This window comes from Chrysochloris asiatica, unplaced genomic scaffold (assembly GCF_000296735.1).
Source record: "Chrysochloris asiatica unplaced genomic scaffold, ChrAsi1.0 scaffold00619, whole genome shotgun sequence".
NCBI classification, from domain to species: Eukaryota; Metazoa; Chordata; class Mammalia; order Afrosoricida; family Chrysochloridae; genus Chrysochloris; species Chrysochloris asiatica.
In genome coordinates, this window is record NW_006409137.1 from 106,302 (window position 1) to 119,987 (window position 13,686).

A 13,686-nucleotide genomic window follows, 5' to 3' on the forward strand; every position below is an offset into this window, starting at 1 on the left:
ATATATTCATATATATATATACATTAATTTGAAAAAATGATATTGGAAACACAATTCATAAAAGCTAATTAGTAATAAGCAAGGAATAATAGTCCATACAGTTTACAAATAATAATTTATCATAGCTTTTTAATATTATATGACATGTGTTAACTATATCTGAATGAATGACTATTACTAAACTAATATTAAAATACTGAATTTTCTCCCAAAAAGAATATTCTTTTAAAATATTGTAAAAGAAAAATCCATTGTCTTTAGAGTCCATTGACTTTAGGACCATCAAGGGAGAATAGCACAAGTGGAAAGCAAGACCTTATCCACAGAAGCAGCAAAACCAGAGATGGAAGCAGAGATAGGGACATGGACAGAGGGTGCAGTTGAACACTCTAGATTAATGGAAAGAGAAGGACTGAGAGCTGGTGGCCAAGAGGCAGACTTTCAGAATGTGTCTTTTGTTGGTATAAATTATTATATATGCTTGAGTGTTAAAACAAACAAACAAAAAAAGAGCTAAAATGAATAGAATATAGAGAAATACTGTCAACTGATGGTACATGGAGGGGATTTGTAATGAAACAAGGTGTATGATTTGTTGAATGTAAAACAAATGATCTGCCCTGTAAACTTTCACTCAATTCACAATAAAAACTTATAAAAAAAAATCATTAGTACTTCAATCTAATAACACTATGATAACATTTCTGATTTTGGTATTTTTGGTATGTAAACAGAGATTACAAAGAAATTGTGGCGGTAACCATTAAATTTTGAGTTAATCTATTCTTAGAAAAATGCCATTTGCCAAACTAAAAGAAATAGAAGAAGAATAGTAAGGAAGAGTAGAAAAACAGATTTCATCACAAATTAAGATTTTATAATTTTGGATAAATAATTGTGTATGCTAATTTGGAGTCCTGGTGTGGCAATGTAAGATAAGCACTCAACTGCACGGTCAGTGTGAACCAAAATTTTATCAGTTCAAACCCATCAGTCACTGCTTGGAAACCCTGTACAAGGTCACTATGAGTCAGAATCAACTTGATGGCAGTTAACAACAATAGTGTTTTAGAGTAAACCTCATTAATCTTGAAGCAACAGATAACTAAGCAGATGTAATTTGTATAACAGAGTAAAATTTAATTCAGTATTACTTGAACAGAGATGAAATATGAATGCATAAATACCTGACATAAAGTGGTGTCATATTTGTACTAACACAAACCCTCCTGTATACTTTTAACTTCTATAAACTACTTATAATACTAATATGATATAAATGATAAGTAAATTGCACTGTGTGCTCCCTCTTAAAATTTAAGGGATTGCTTTGACTTAACTGTTTTCCACACCTCAAGTAGTTTAAAAGCACAGTTTTGGTTGAATTTGAGTATGGGGAACAAAGAAATATGGAAGTCTGATTGCATTCAATTTACAAGAACCATGCTTATAAACATCTACTTTTTTATTTGTTTGTTTGGAAGGAGTTGTGCATCTTTTTATTAATAATGCAAGTTACATATAAAGTTGTAGTGTGTGAATTGCTAATGTTTATACTTGGTTCTAACTCCCAAAGATAGATAAGAATTGGAATTATTAATATACTGATTAAAAAAAAGGAAAACTAAAAAATGAAAAGAAGTATTTGATTTATATCATAATTTACATTTGAGTCTTTGGAATGTTAACCATCCTAAGTTGGAGACTACCTGAAAAGAAACGATATTCAAGTAAAAAAGAAATGTCAAGATCTATTATGTAGAAATACAGAAAAATATCTAGAGATCAGCATGATCAGCATAACTAAATACGTTACTGCCAAAATTTGGGTGTAAGGTTGAATTAAATGTCAGTTAAGGGGTTTTGGAATGACAACATTGAGCTACTAACTTGTAATGACTTGTTAATAAGAGATCATTATAGCCTTTAATTCTTCATATCATCCAATAGAATTTAGTTCTTACTCATAAATGGCAAGCTAAATTAATAATTAAATGAATGAACAAACTATTGAAATGCACTCTCCAGCATAGTGACAAGACTTAAAAACTTATCAAGACTCTAAAGCTAATGGTGATGTTCATGATAACTTTTATGGGGAGAGATCGAAATCATGGATACTAAATAAAAAGTCTGCTTAAACAAAGCAGACATGAGGTAACAAACATCTAATATTAAAAGGAAAAAAAAATGACACTGTAACTGAAAGAAAAGGAGAATATGGGAATAGTGTGAAGAAAGATATGTTTCTATTATTGCTAGCTCATGTGATTTTAGTGGCCTTTAATAGTCTTACTGGCCCAATCTCTAGTACTAACAGAATCTCTTTTAAATGTGCTTTTAGGTGACATTGCATTGGTTCTAATTCATAAGTACCTTATGCACAATGGAATGAAACACTTCCCAGCCTGCTTCATTCTCACAAGTGCTTTTATATTTAGTCCCATTGTTGCTGCAAGTATGTCAATCCATCTTAGTGAGTGTCTTCCTGTTTTATGTTGACCCTCAATTTAACAACCATGATACCCTTCTTCAGGGACTGGTTCTTCCTGATAAATTGTCTAAACATTAGAGATGAAGTTTAGCTATCCTGGCTTCTAAGGAACATTCCGGCTGCACTTCTTCCAAGACAGATTATTTTGTTATTCTGGCACTCCATAGTATTTTTAATATTCTTCTCCAACAACATATTTCAAATGCATCAGTTTCCCCCAAGTCTTCCTTACTCCTTGTGCAATTTTCACATGCATACAAGGTGATTGATAATAAAATGGCTTAGTTTAGGCATGGCTCAGTCCTCAGACTGTTATTTTTGCTATTTAGAACCTTACAAATAACAGTGGAACATGACATTATATATTACAGTATTCTGCTGCTATTCATAATTGTTCTAGTGATGTGGCACTGTAGGATATGCATTAGACTACTAATCACAGCATCAGTAGGTCACATGTACCTGTGGATCCTTTAAAACACTATATAAGATTTCTATGAGTATGAACCAATGCAATGTCACTTCACAACAGCATCAATAACCATTCAGAAGTAGTCTACCTCTACTTCTTCCTAGTATATCTTAGTCTAAAAGCTCCGATGAAACTTCACCAATGTGGATGATCCAGCTGGTACTTCCACCACTTTTCTGTCAGTTTGTCAGACTGTGGTAGCTTGTGAGTTGCTGTGATTCTGGAATCTATGCCACAGGTATTTTAAATGCCAGCTGAGTTGCCCATGGTGTACAGATTTCAGATGAGCTTCCAGATGAGGATAGACTAGAAAGAAAGAGAGACAGATTACTTTAGAATATTTGTTTATGTTTTGTTAAATGCTGTTGAGTCGATTCCAACCCACAACAACTTTGTACAGGGTTTCCAAGGAGCAGCTGGTGAGCTTGAACCACCAACCTTGCAGTTCAAATGGCTTTGCGGTCTGGTGCAGTAACCCACAGCACCACACTGAAAACTTTATGAATAGTGGATAAACACTCTCAGATATAGTGCCAGAAAGTGAGCCCCACATAATGGAAGGCATTCAAAATCCAACTGAGGAAGAGCTGCCTCCTCAAAGTAGAGTTGACCATGATGATGCAAATAGATTAAAGTCTGTGAGAGTAAAGCCCTAAGAACCAATATTTCCTGAAGGGGAACAACTCAAAATGAGGAGAAACAGCTAAAAGCATCCATTAATAATCAGAAGATGGAATACATGAAGTATTAATATAGTAAAATTGGAAATTGTCAAAAATGAAATAGAACAGATAAAAAGGAATATCTTAGATATTGGTGAGCTGAAATGGAATAATCGAGAGAGTGAGTTGTAGGATAATACTCCATTTTGACTCTGACACCCATATGGCTTACTATGCAGGGAATGACAAATTGAAGAGGAATGATGTTGCATTCATAAGCAAAAGAAATATGTCAAGATATGTCATGAGGTACAATGCTGTCTATGATAGGGTAATATCCATGTGCTTACACGGAAGACCAGTAAATACCACTATTATTCAAATGTATGCACTAACCACTAAAGGCAGTGAGGATGAAATAGAATTCTCCCAACTTCTGCAATCTGAAACTGATAAAACATGCAATCAAGATATATTGATAAGCACTGGTGATTAGAATGAAAAGCTTAGAAACAAAGAGGAAGGATCAGTAGTTGTAAGGTACCATTGAGTTGTTGTTAGGTGCCATCGAGTTGGTACCAACTCATAGTGACCCAATGACAACAAAATGAAACACTGCTCAAGCCTGGGTCAACCTCACAATTGTTGCCACACTTAAGCCCATTGATGCTGCCACTTTGCCAATACATCTCACCAATACATCAGAAATAGGTCTACCTATTTTTCCTTGACCATCCACCTTACCAAACACTATATGCCTCTCCAATGACCGGTCCCTCGTAGCAATATGTCTGAAGTATGAGTGACAAAATCTGGCCATCCTGGCCTCCAAGGAGCACTATGGCTGCACTTCTTCCCATGCAGATCTGTTGGTTCTTTGGTAGTTCATGGCACTTTCAATATTCTCCTCCAACACCATAATTCAAAAGCATCAACTCTTCTAGTCTTCCTTATTCACTGTCCAACTTTCACATGCATATGAGGTTATTGAAAATGCCATGGCTTGGGTCAGGTGCACCTTCATCCTCAAGCTGACATCTTTTCTCTTCAACACTTCAAAAAGTTCTTGTGCAGCAGATTTGCCTAATGCAATACATCGTTTGATTTCTTGACTGCTGCCATGAGTTGATCCAAGAAAAGAATGAAGTCCTTGACAACTTCAGTATTTTCTCCATTGATAAGAATTTTGTTTATTGGTCCAGTGGTGAGGATTTTTGTTTTCTTTACATTGAGATGTAATTCATACCAAACACTGTGCTCTTTGATCCTCATAAGCAAATATTTTAAGTCTTCTTCACTTTCAGCAAGTAAGGTTGTATTATCTGCATATTGTAAGTTGTTAATGATTCTTCCTCCAATCTTGATGCCATGCTTTTCTTCATATAACCCAGCTTCTTGTATTACTTGCTCAGCATACAAGTTGAATAAGTATGGTGAAAGAATACAACCCTATGAATGTAGTTGACACATTTATATAAAATTTTAATTGAACACTGAAAATATAAAGTTGCCAAATTTAAAATAGTAATAATGATAAAAGTCTTGATTTTTTTCCTTCATTTCCCCAGCTTGAAAAATGCTGAGCATGTTCTTTCTTTATTTCTTTTTGGTTTTCTGACTCCATATCTTTGCACATTTTGTTGTATATTTAACTCTGTCTTCTCGAGCTGACCTTTGAAATTTTCTGTTCAGCTCTTGTACCTCTTCATTTCTTCAGTTTATGTTAGCATCTCTACACTAGAGAGCAAGTTTCAATGTCTCTTCTTACATGCCTGTAGCACAGCTTCCAGATTCAAATCCAGTTTCAAGCCAACACAGTATTTCAAACTCACAGACAAGTGGTGGTTTCCAAATGTCACTAAGTCAACTCTGACTTATAGTGACCCTCTATAGGGTTTACAAGACTTTTAAACTCGTGGAAGCAAATGCTTCATCCTTGCTGATAGGCCATTGGTGGGTTTTGTGTTATGTTGTTTGATCTTTTAACTATGACTTTATGCATGTAAACAAGCACATTATTTTAAATTTGGCAGCTTTATATTTTGTGTTCAATTAAAATTGTATATAAACGTGCCAACTACATTCATGCTGTGACTCATATTCACCTGGTTGAAATGTGATAGCTTGAAGAGGTAAGGCTCCTGATTGCAGAGCATATGTGCATATTTTTAAAGATGATGCAATGTGAGAGCATTATTTGCAATCACATTTTTCTACATGTAAAATATCTAGACTAAGAATATTAAAAAGCAATTAGAGCTTATCCAAAAATTGACTGCAAACATTTAAAGAACAATACATCATCTATTATATATGAACAATCCCTTAGCTGCAAATACTGTAGAGTCATAATTGAGCATAATACAAGATGAACTGACTTGATGGAACAGGAGGTCGCTGAATAAAGACAGGGTAAATTATAAAGTCAAAATCCCTTTGCTGTTAGAAAATGCTATCATTATAATAAAGTAAAATAGCATAGCCTTAAACTACCCAAAGGCCTTTTTCATACCAAGTGTGATAAAGTGTCCTCATTATTCTTCAGATCAAAAGTGGCTCCCAACTATAATATTGGGAACTGAAAGCGGAAGTACAGGAACCATTGGAATAAATTATTAAATCTGTGATAAAGTTTCTTACTCTTCAAAATTTCCAACTTACCCCCACTAGCACAATATGATTCTGTGTGTTAAAATAGAGGATATTTTTTTTTAGTTTTCTATTAGGCAATTTGGGGAGCACGGTGGCTCTGTAGGTATACACTGAACTATGAACCATAAAGTCAGAAATTCAAGTTTATCAGTCACTCCATGGAAGAAAGATGAGGCTTTCTGCATCTACCAAGATTTACAGCCTCAGTAACATTATAAAGGGTCACCGTGAGTTTAAACTGACATGGCAGCGCTTACCGATAACAACTTTAGATAATCTAACTGCTATTTGACAGTTTACAATACTGTTCTGGTTTGCAAGTTGCTTCAATGCTGGAAGTATTTTCTCTGGTGTTTCAAATTCCTGCAGAATCATCTATGGTAGATAGCTTTCAGTAGAGATTTAGAGTAAGATAACTATGAAGAAAAGCCTACTTCTGCAAAAAATTGGCAAGTGAAAACCTATGGATAACAGCAAAACATTGCTGACAGATCAGCTCTTCATGTGGAATGCTACTTAAAATGTGACTGGAGAAGTGATACTTCCTCAAATAAAGTTGACCGACCTTAATGGCTTGGACAGAGAACTTTTAATTATTGTACTTTTAATTGATGATGTAGCACAACTCAAGATGTATAAAAACAAAACTGTAAACCTTCATTAATAATTACAATGTGGAATGTATGAATCAAGGAAAATTAGAAGTTGTCAAAAATAACATGCCATCCTGGAAAATATTATCCTAGGCATTAATGAAGTGCTGGTGAGATGCCATAGGAAAAACACGATATCACCAATTCTGTTTGAACAGCAAGGTCAGCCGTTCAAACTCAACACTCACTCCTCTTAAATGCTACACGGTGTGTCTATCAGTCAGAAACAAACTGATGGCACTTAACAAAAACAACAGCAACAGCAGCCATTAATGAGCTTATATGGATTGGTATTTGCCATTTTTAATTGAAAAAACATATGGGACTTCTGGTGTGGTGTTATATGATAGCCATTTGACTGCTGACTGCAAGGTCAGCATTTCAAATTCAACATCTGCTCCTTAGAAACATTGTACAGAGTCTCTATCAGTGGGAATCAACTAAAGGACATTATCAACAACACAGCAATAGTCTATTCTACCAGGAATGACAAATTCATGATAAATAAAAATCCATTTCTATTCTGAAATTCAACATTGCTAATTATATGATAATGCTCATATGACTATAGGGAGGATAGATAATATTGAAATGTGTACAGCAACCGCTAATTACAATGATGAAGAAAGACTTTTACTAAAATCTTTACCCTGAAGTCTGACTCAAGATGCACTGAAAATTACTGATGATTTCAATGAAAATGTTGGCAATAAGGATGAACGATCAGCAATTGATAAATATGGTCCCGATAATAGAAAATACATGAAAAATGACAGAATTTTGCAAAACTGAAAGTAATTCATTAGAAATCTTTTTCTACATCATTAACTGATTATACATATGGACATCACCACACAAATACACAGGAATCAAATTTTCAAATATGTGTAAAGAGATGAAGGAAAATCTTAATATTAATAGTCAGAACAAGGTCTGATGCTGACTCTCAAACAGATAATTCATTGTTTATGTATAAATCCAAGATGAAACTGTGAAAATTCAAACAAGTTCACAGGACTGAAAGTATGACCTTGAGGCTATCCCACATGAATGTAGAGACCATCTTCACACTAGATTTTATACATAAAAAATATATATGAACTAAACGAGATGAATTATGGGATTATGTAAAACAAACAAACATTAAAAGCAAAACAACAACAACAAAAACACAAAACAAAACCCAAGAAATAAAGAAGAGACCAAAGTGGATGTCATATTTTTAAACTTGTTTGTGAATATACAACAGTATTTTTTTTTTTTTAGAAGAATGAAGCAGCAAGCTAAGAAAAGTCCAAACTCAGGAAGACAAAGTAAAGCTTATAAGGCAATGTGCAATGACTTAGAACTAGGAAGTAAAAGGAAGAATTTGTACAGTACTGTTCAAGCTGAAAGAATCTAGGCAAAAAATTGAAGAGTTGCAATACTGAAGGAGTCTATGAGCAAAATATTGAAAGGCAAAAGAATTATCAAAAAAAAATGAAGGAATACATAGATACACTGTACCATGAAGAATTGTTATATTTTCAACAATTTCAAATTTAACACATGATCAAAAAACAATAGCAACGAAGGAAGAAGTTCAAGATACACTGATGGTATCAGACAAAAAACAAGGCTTTCAGAATTAATATAATACCAATTGAAATAGTTTAACAATAGGATGCAGTGTTGGAAATGCTCATTTGTCTGTGCCAAGAAATTGATGCAAGAGCTATGTGGCAAGAGTCATTACACATATCTGTGTCCATTAGAAAAGAAAGTGAAGGAATGAAAGGCACAAATCATTGAACATCATTACCATCACACAAAATTATAATTAGGTTAAAGAAAAGGCCAAAAAAAAAAATGGCTGGAGTACCTTCACAGGGAATTTGCAGAATAAATAAAGATTAAAGAGCTGTTGCTGTTATATGCCTAAAAGTAAGTTCCAAATCATAGAAATACCTTAAACAACAGAAAAAAACACTGCCTCATTGTGCACCCACCTCACAATTGTTGCAATGTTTAAGCCTATTGATTCAGCCACATTTTTATTGCTGTTTCAATGAGAATTGATTGTAGATCCAAGTAAAATGAAACCCTTGTCAACTTGAACGTTTCATTCATTTATTATTATTTCAATTACTGGTCCAGTTGTGAGATTATTTTTATGTTGTTTTACTAATTGCCATCAATTTGGTTCCAACTCAGAGTGACATTATACACAACAGAAGTAAACATTGGCCCTCCGCGGGGGTCGTGGGACATGAGCGAATACGCGGAAACGCCGGGTGAAGAAATGAATGAATACAACTCGAGAGGCTTTTCAACTTGTTGTGCTGTCCGGCTATGCTCTCTAGCTTCTGCCCTTGCTTCTGCTTCCTGTTCTCTTTGCTGTCTGCCCTCTGCTCTCTGCTGTCTGTTCTCTGCCTTCTCCCTCTTGCTCTCTTCTTCTTCCTCCTAGCTCTGCCTTCCCTGGCTCTGCTAGTTCCTTCTGCTTCCTTCTCCTTTCTTTCTTCTTCCTTCTGCTAGCCCAGCCCAGCAAGTATTTATTTTTCATACTTAAAATTACACAGTACATGCATTGACACTTTTATCATTTCTTGAATTATTACATAGTTAGTCACAACATTCTTGCACCTGGTCCTTAGACAGCCTTAACTCTGTGATGTTCAGACTGACCTTTTTGTTCTTTCCCAGTATGAGATAAAACCGTTTCTTCTTGTTTCTACTAAAAGACTATAAACTTTCTATCCTACATAATGTGCTATTATTTTCATAATAAAGATATTCATTAAATCACTTGGAAGCTATGTGGCATAAAGCCCAACCTGGCTACTTGCTGCAAGAAGTGTAGATTATTAAGTCAAAACTATTCTTCACTTAAGTTCATTATTGTCTGCTTATTTATGCAGGTGTTTGTATGTAGGGTTTTGAGAATGCTAGCTAGTGACTGAATGTGGTGAGGCCTATGGTGGTAGATCAGCTTGACTCTAATATGCTATCTGCTTTTGTGACTGCACAAATGCAGTTATTTATGTTTTCTATGAGAAGGAGTAATTTACACAATTTCTTTTTCTATTCAATCCACCAAGGCTGAAAGCAATTGCTGCTAAGCTAGTTTTTCCTAAGGTTTGTAGAACTCATAGTGAAAGCTGTGAATATTGCCAAATTATATATTTTTACAAGTAAATTCATGGCTAACTTGAAGGGAAGATAAGGGTCAGCTTTTGAGAATCATATGCCGTGCATAATGTCTCTCCTCTTAGTGCGGCCTTGCCAAGCACCCAGAGTTAAGCCCTTCCCGCACCAGTGCTACATTTTTCTCACAATTTTATTTATGTTTGAGAATATAAATTTTTGTGTGTGTGTCAGTCTCAACTTATTTGTGGAGTTCTTTATTGCTGACCCTCCACTTTTCCAAGTATGATATGCTTCTCCAGGTACTGGTCCTTCCAGACAGCATGTACAAAACACTAAAGACAAATTCTCACTGTCCTTGCATCAGTGAAACATTCTGGCTGTACTTCTTGCAAGATAGATTTGCTGGTTTGCCAGAAGCCCATGGTAGTTTCAATACTCTCAACTAAACCTATAATTCAAAAAATTTGAAGACAATAAGAGGGATATGATTGCTGATGCCAGATGGATCTTGGCTGAAAGCAGAGAATACAAGAAAGATGTTGACCTATACTTTTTTGACTATGGGACATATTTTCATTGTGTGGATTATAACAAGCTACGGACATTGAGGAGAATGAGTATTCCATAACACTTTTATATGATCATGAGGAACCTATATATAGAACAAAGGAAAAGTGAATGATTTAAACTTAGGAAAAAGGTGTATGTCAGGGTTGTGTTCTTTCATCATACTAATTCAATCTTTATGCTGAGCAATAATAAGAGAAGCTGCATTATATGAAGAGCAACATGACATCAAGTTTGGAGGAAGACTAATTAATAAACTTCACCATGCATGTGATACAACTATGCTTGTTAAAAGCAAAGAGGACTTAATATACTTACTGATGAGGATCAAAGACCACAGTCTCCAACATAGGTTACACCTCAATGTAAAGAAAACTAAAATCCTCACCACTGGACCAATAAGTAGCATACAGATAAATAGAGAAAAGTTTGAAGCTGTCAATGATTTCATTTTGCTTATATCGACAATCAACACTCATGGAAGCAGTAATCAAGAAGTCAAATGGCATAATGCTTTAGGCAAATATGTTGTACAAGAACGCTTTAAAATGTTCAAAAACAAAGATGTCAGTTTGAAGCTTGAGGTGTTCATAAACCTAGCCATGGTATTTTCAATAACCTTCTATGAATGTGAAAGTTCGACAATGAATAAAGAAGACCGTAGAAGAATTGATGCACTTGAGTTATGGTGTTGAATGGGGATATTAAAAGATCCACTGACTACCAAAAGAACAAAAAAATCTGTGTAGGAACAAGTACAACCAGAATGGTTCTTAGATTTCATGGTTGTTAGACTTCATCTCTCATACTCTGGGCATGTTATCAGAGGGACCAGTTCCTGGAGAAGGACATCAATCATGGTAAAGTGGAAAATTAGAAAAAAAAAAAAAAAAAAGGAATACCCAAAACAAGATTGGCACAGTGGTAGCAGGAATGGGTTGAAGTACAGCAATGATTGTGAGGTTTTTGCAGGTTTGGGCAGTGTTTCATTCTGTTGTGCATAAGGTCATTATAAGTTAGTTGATACTGACTCAAAATCATGTAACAACAACACGTCTTGACATCAACAACTCTTCTTTTAGTTTATCACACTGTGGAAGCTTGCTTGTTGTTTTGATGCTGGAAGCTATGTTACCACTATTGTGAATGTCGGCAGGGTCACCTATGGTATAATGGCTTCCAAACTGAAACAGTCTGAAGAAGGAGAGCAGAGTAATTTCCAAATGTTTATCTACTCAAAACCTTATGAATAGCAATGAAATATTATCAGATAGCAACAGAATATTAACTATTGAAGCATGACGAATAGCACCAGGGCATTGGCAGATATAGTGCTGGAAGATGAGTCCATCAGGCTGGATGAAACTCAAAATGTGATTAGGAAAGAGCTGATGTCTCAAAAGTGTTGACTTTGATGATGTGAACGGATTAAAGCCTCCAGGATCTTCCTTTGCTGCTGGATCACAACTCAAACAGACAAGAAATAGCTGCAAACATCCATTAAAAATTGGAACATGAAATTTACAAAAGATAAAAACAGTAAAATTGACAGTTGTCAAAAATGAAATGGAACCCATAAACATAGATAACTTAGAATTTAGTAAGGCAAAATGGAATTGTTTTTGAACATTTTGCATGTTACAATCACCTCCATTTTACCAAATAAATATGATGTCCTTATCCAAGGAACATGTCCCTCTGATAACATGCCCAAAATATGAGAGATAAAGTCTAGCCCTTCTGGCTTCTCAGGACCATTCTGGCTGAACTTGTTTCAACTCAGATTTTTTTTTTTTTCCTTTTGGTGATCAATGGTACTTTTTATATCCCCCTGGCTTACTATGACATGAATGACAAATTGAAAAGGAATGTCATCACTTTCATCATCAAAAAGAACATTTCAAGTTCTGTCTTGGAATATAATCCTGTCTGTTATAGGATAATAGCCATACGCCAACATGGAAGACCAGCTAATAACACCATTATTCAAATTGTTGTACCAACCACCAAAAAAGTGATAATTGAAATAGAAGAATTCTACCAACTTTCTTCAATCTGAAATTGATCAAGCATGCAATCAAGATGCATTGATAATTACTGGTGATTGGAAGGCAGGTATTGGAGGAAAAAAAAGAAGAGGAGCAGTAGTTAGAAAATATGGCCTTGGTAATAGAAATGATGATGAAGATTGCATGATAGAATTTGGCAAGACCAATTAATTCTTCATTGCAAACATGGTATTTAAACAACATAAAAGATGACTATACATATCAACTCACTAGATAGAAAACACCACTTTCAGAAAAGGATGGAAAACACAGAAATGAACTCAACAAAGACACAGAGAAACTAAACATTACAATCAATACATTTGCCCCATAGATATGTATGTACATAGCATTCAACAAAATAACTGCAAAATAAATGTTTGTTTCCAGTGCACATGGAACATTATTCAAAATAGATCATGTGTTAGCCCATAAAACAAGTGTCAATAAATTTTAAAACATCAAAATTTTACAAAGCATATCCTAAGATCACATGCAATAAAATTATATATTATCAATAGGAAGATCAAGGAAGTAAAATTAAATATATGGAAATTTAAAAATACCTTGCTTGAAAGCTACTGGGTAATGGAATAAATAATAAATTAAATAGAAAAATTCCTAGAGAAAAATGAAACACAACATACTGAAACCTTTAAAGCACAGCAAAAACAGTGCTGAGAGGATAATTTATGGTAATAAACAGACACATCCAAAAGCAATAAAGAATCAAAATGAACATATTAATAAAACATCTCCAACTATTAGAACAAGACCAGCAAAGTACACCTACAGTCACCAGAAGAGAAGAAATAACAAAGAGAAGAGCAGAAATAAATGAAATAGAAAACAGAAAAATAATAAAAATAATCAGCAAGACAAGAAGCTGGTTCTTTGAAAGGATTAATAAAATTGACAATTTATCAGCATATCAAACAAAAGAAAAGAAGGAGAAGACACAAATTACATGCATAAGAAAATACATGGATGATAACACAACAGAACAAATGGG